The sequence below is a fragment of the Microtus ochrogaster genome, linkage group LG5 (assembly GCF_000317375.1).
Source record: "Microtus ochrogaster isolate Prairie Vole_2 linkage group LG5, MicOch1.0, whole genome shotgun sequence".
NCBI classification, from domain to species: Eukaryota; Metazoa; Chordata; class Mammalia; order Rodentia; family Cricetidae; genus Microtus; species Microtus ochrogaster.
In genome coordinates, this window is record NC_022031.1 from 55,049,015 (window position 1) to 55,054,676 (window position 5,662).

The following is a 5,662-nucleotide window of genomic DNA, read 5'->3' on the forward strand; positions in this document are numbered from 1 at the left end:
TGGGTGGGTGCACCCCTCGTGGTCCTGACTTCCTTGCTCATCTTCTCCCTCCTTCTGTTCCTCATTGGGACCTTGGGAGCTCAGTCCAGTGCTCCAGTGCGGGTCTCTGTCTCTATCTCCAACATGGCTCCCATATGGCACCGCTCCAGACCTCGCAGTCACTGCTCAGATATTTCTGTTTCCCTTCCTCTGTCTCGTTGACTGTTCTCACTGTAACTTCCGCTCACAGATGCTTCCCGCCCCAGGTGAGCCTGGCTACCTTATGGCTACTACTGAATGGAGGTCTATTTACTTATATTTAGTTTTTCCTTTTATTTATATTTTTCACACAATGTATTTTGATCTTATTTCCCCTCTTCCAACTCCTCCCATATTTTCTTCCTTATTCACCCAACTTCATTTTCTTTCTTTCTTTCAATTCAAAAGCAAAAACAAAACTAAACAAAACAAATAAGACAAAAAATAGCAGCATGAAATAAAATGCACTCCCGTACACACAAACACACACACACACCAAAAAAAACCTACAGAATCCTTTTTTTTTTTTTTTTTTTTTTTTTTTTTTTGTCAGCTTCTCCTGGTCATAGGGCCTGCCTTGGAGTGTGATTAATATATCCAGTGAAACTCCATTAGAGAAAACTGATTTTCTCCTTCCCAGCAGGCATCAATTGTAAATCTCTTCTTGGTCAGAGGTGGAGCTTTCTGTCCATTTATCCTTCTCAGTGCTGGGATTTTGTCTAGTTTGAACCTGTATGGATCTTTTGGGAACTGTTGCAATCTCTGTGAGTTCACAGGGTTCCCGTTGTGCCTATAAGAGGCTGCCTCCTTGGAGTCCTCCACCAGCTCCGGCTCTTACAATCTCTCCACCTTCCCCACATAGCTCCCCAAGCTTGAATAGAAGGGGACTGCGTGCTCCTAATTCTGCACATTGTCCAGGTGCGGTCCCGGGATTAATTTCCATCTACTACAAGAACAGGCTTGTCTTGTGAGGGCCGAGCTTGCACTGGGCTGGGTCTCAGCCTAGTTAGCCTAGTGTGGCCACTGCGAGTCCCTAGAGAACTGTTCCCCTGGTCAATGGCAGTCGAAGAGGAATGAAACTGGACTAGAAGGAAAGCCTGAAAGTGACAACGGGAAAGGACTGTGGGGACCTTGGGTCAGCAGCAAGGAAGGAAGACCCTTGGGTATGGAGGTGGAGGAGGAGGGGTCCTGCAGGAGTCAGTCAGGGAGACAGTAATGGAGGGAGGGACTGTGTGCAGTGTTACTTTCCACACCTCCACCTCAGCTGGCTGCTCCCACCTCCAGAACAAGAAGGACTAAGAGTCAGTCTGGGGAGACAGTAATGGAGGGAGGGACTGTGTGCAGTGTTACTTTCCACACCTCCACCTCAGCTGGCTGCTCCCACCTCCAGAACAAGAAGGACACAAGACTGTACTAGTTTCCGAATCTGCCAGAAAGCAGTGTCATCGAGGAGTCTCTAAACAAGAGAAGAGAGCAAAGGCAAAGTAGATATCACTACTTCCAAAGATTCCTGGCCATGGGTCAACACAGCGAGCTCCATACTGGCAATTTCTCCACTATCATGCTGTTGAACCCACTTCAAGTACAGATTAGATCTCTTCTCTTTCTTCGTTCTTGCTCTCTTTATCTTCGAAACTCTCCACCTAACTTTCTCCAGCGCACACGGGAAAATAGTAGTAAAATCCCTTATCTAAAACAATAGTCTCCTACTAGCTGAGAATATAATCATTTCCATAAAATGTGTGTCAACTCTTACTATGTGCCAACGCTTTCTAGACTCAGGATACAGTGGAGGGGAAAACCACACAGTCCACATTCCCAGAAAGAGTTCATAAAAGCAATTATGCAAATGAGTATATTGTTATAAAAATGAAGCTAGTAGTGTTCTGAGGCGAAAAGCATGGCATTTGCTGAGAGATTCTGTGGTAGACTCGTGAAAATGTCTCTCAACAGACAAGAACAATGTGAATGCAGAGAGAGAAGGGTGGGTGTGTAATGTGGTCTTGCAGACTGGGTTGCTCAGGAAGTCAACAGGGTTCAGTGTGACTGAAGAGGAAAATGGCAGAAGGCCACACAATGAGACTGGAGAGAGAGGCAGAAAGGCCCCCCTGACCATTGATTTGGAGGCTGATTGAGGTTCAGATTTCAGTTATAAAAAAAGAATTGTTTTGATGCAGCCTGAAGATAGTTCACTCCAAAAATGAAAGATTGTTAGGGGCAGGGACAGCAGCCAAGCATGCAAAAAGGAGGGAAATTGAGCTTTCTCGGGAGCTGTTAATAGCAATCTGGCACGGATTAGGTTTAGCAGGGAGAGAGAAGAAAATGGAGAATGCCACAAGCGTGACTCAGAGATGTGTAAAATGCAATAGGAAACCAAGAAGCAAAGCAGGATTTAGGGGCTAAAGCGATGAGTTCTGTCTGGTTGTGTTGTGTCTGAAGTGCCCATGAGGCATCATCGGCATCAGTTTGGGGTGAGTGCTGAAGAGTAGGTGAGAGATCTGGGCTGTAATTATTTAAGCAACATTTTATTTTCAGATGTCGTTAAAGGTGGGAATGAGACTATTCGGAAAGAAAGTATGAACGAGAAAAGCAAGGGACTCGCACACGAGCTGTAACCATCTCCGTTTCACAGGCGTCTTGCTCCCCAGATACTTTCTGTAAGTTATGAGAAAATAAAAAAGTCAGTGACGAACAGAGATGTGCGTGAAGATAAGCTTTAGATCATTGCTTATAATATATTTGGTCAGGAGAGTTCAAAGGACAGCATCATTGGGGTTGATGGTTAGACCAGGATGACTGCACTGGAGAGGATGGGAAGTGGACGAAGCCCTGAGTGAACGTGTAAGAAGCAGTTAAAGTCCTAGAGAATGTGTATCATCAACATGAGCACAGCTTTGTGGAGCACTCCAATGCCTCAGTCCCGTGAAAGTGGCCAAGTTTTCCCCAGGTAAGGCTCAGTGGAATGGCAAAGATTTCTTCTAGACCAAGTAGTAGTGTTTATGAATGACTAAACAGTTTGTAAAAGCTACCAGTGGTAGCTTCCTCCTCCAAGATGCCTACAGACTGAGACAGCTTCCCTAAAGTAACTCCTTACTGGAGCAAGCTAATTCTCCTCCTGTGCCATGCAAAAAAAAAAAAAAAAATGCACTGAGATTCCAGATTGCTCTTGTAGTAAGTGCTTTCCATCAGATTGAGCACATACCCCCTAATTCCAGCTCTGATCCCAGCTTTTCTTTATGTGTATCTGTGTATCTGTCCTTTCATTCTCGTTTTACCCCAGTCAGATTTTCAAAACCAAGCCATACACAACAAAACAAGAGATATGGGATATGTAGTAAATTGGGATTCCCGAGACTCAAAACACTGGTACAAGGATTACCCTGTATAGGAGGGACACTGCTAGATTGGAATAAGTACAAAGTGGGTGTGTTCACAGACTGGGTACAGCTGTGCATGTCTGTTACACTAGAACTTTAGTATCAAAGGAGGGAATTGTGAACTGAGGCCAGCCTGGGTTTTACAGTGAGTTTAAGGTCAACCTGGACTACATAGTGAGACCATGTCTCAAACTCTACTTTCAAAAGAACTCAAGTGGAGTGACGTGTTTGGAAGTTGAAGAATATTGATGACTGTGTTTCTGTGAGGTAGAAAGTTGTCTTTGGTGAGTAACAGTCGAGCAGAAATGGAAGGAAGCAAAGACACTCTGAGGTGGCCATTGGAGGCAGCTGGAAGGTGGTCCAGTTGTATGTCACGAGAGTGCACAGATAGAAAAGGGGTATGAATGACGCAGGGAAGAAGAACTGGTTCAATGTCTGTTTTGCTTTATTTTGTTTTGTTTTCAGATGAATATGAGGAAAACAGGAGAAAGATAATTCAGGGTATTGAACATACCATCTCTAAATTGAAAGAATATAGATCAAATTTGAATAAATAAAGAAATAAAGGAAACAGAAGGATATATAGATTATTTGATACTGCAAACTCACGCAGTAGCCCCAGCAAGCCTGGAATACCACACACAAGGAAAATGTGAAATACCGGGGAGGCAATGAACTTCGGAAGCAGGTGGGACCCCCCGGGGTAGCTCAGTTTCTCACAGTGACCTGGAGAGAGCATGGCTAAGGTGATGAAAGGCCTTCTGCAGGAAGATGTCAAGGAGCTGAATGATTGATGTATCAGATAGAGGACCATGATGGAAGCTGACGAAGACATAATCTTATTGATTAATTATGAAGGACACAGCACAAAGACAGACAAATGAAAGAGGTGTATAGAGAAAGAAGAAGCAGGGGTAGGCACAATGATTTTACACTCTCTTCAGGCTGGTATAGAATATCTTGTTCTATCATTCCTCGCCATGTATTTTGAGACAGGATCTCATCCTAACCCGGGAGCTCATCAGTTGGCTAGACTGGCTATCCAATCGAGGATATTCCAGTCACCTCCCTAGTTCCAGGCTTACAGACACAAGTCACCCTGTCTGGCATTTTTGTTGTCATTGTTGTTTTGAACATGGATATTGGGGATTCAGATTAAGATCCTCACACATGTGTAGCAAGAACTGTACCCCCTGAGTTTCCCCACCCCCAAGGCTACAGTGTGATAGTTGAATACACACACACACACATATATATATATATATATATATATATATATATATATATATATATACATACTGTATAATGATACATCCAGGGACTTAGCATGTCCATCAAGTATAAAATTCACTCATCACTTCTCATATGACAACCACATTAATCTAATTATTTATGTTGTTCTCAGATGTAGATACCAGAACAGATATCAGAGATTCAGAAGCAGTGGCAAGAATTTGGTCAGTGTACATGGAGGTTCTAAGGATACATCCCTGTGCTCTATCAGCTTGTACAGTGACCACAGTGAACAGTAATGTTTCTCTTTCTCTGTTATGTGTGTCACTTACCAGATTTTTAAATGTCAGTGTATTATTTAAACTCTGTGAGTCTCTCCATTCATTGGCAAAGTAGAAATATTCAGAATGGTGTTCAATGTATGCTTTTCCACTTTCCCTTTTTCTTCCTTTAAATAAACCAAGTGGTGTTTGGAGTCAGTGACTCATTGAGAAGAAAGTTTAAATGGAAAACCCCAACTCTCCGAGGGCTTATTTCTCTACTTCAGACAATACGTGACTTGCACATTCTAAGTTCGACCAACAGATTCACAGACTGAATTGTAGTTTTACTGATTGTGGAAGTACCTCTTCTAAGGCTTCTTGCATTAATCATAGGAACTCTGACTTGGGGAAGAGGTGGGGGAATTGGCCGTGAACAGGCTTGCAAATCCAAGTCATGAAAACATTTTTAGCGTGAGTTTTCAAGCTCCTCTCCTAGAAAGGCAGCTACAATGAATGACTCCGTCCCAGTCAGCACTGACTTTTCCCAGAGCCAAGTTTTCTCACCTCTTCCTGAGTGCGTTTGGGGATTTCAACCTTGTGAACCATGATGTAACCCCTGGCAGGTGGGTGAGCTCCGAGAAACGGTTGTCTTCGTTCTTTATTCAAACACTAGATGAAAAAAGAGCAAGGCTTTGACTGAGTAACATCCAGAACTGCTCAGAAATACAACCAAATATTTGCTAGGGATGCAGTTTTCCAGGATATATGTAC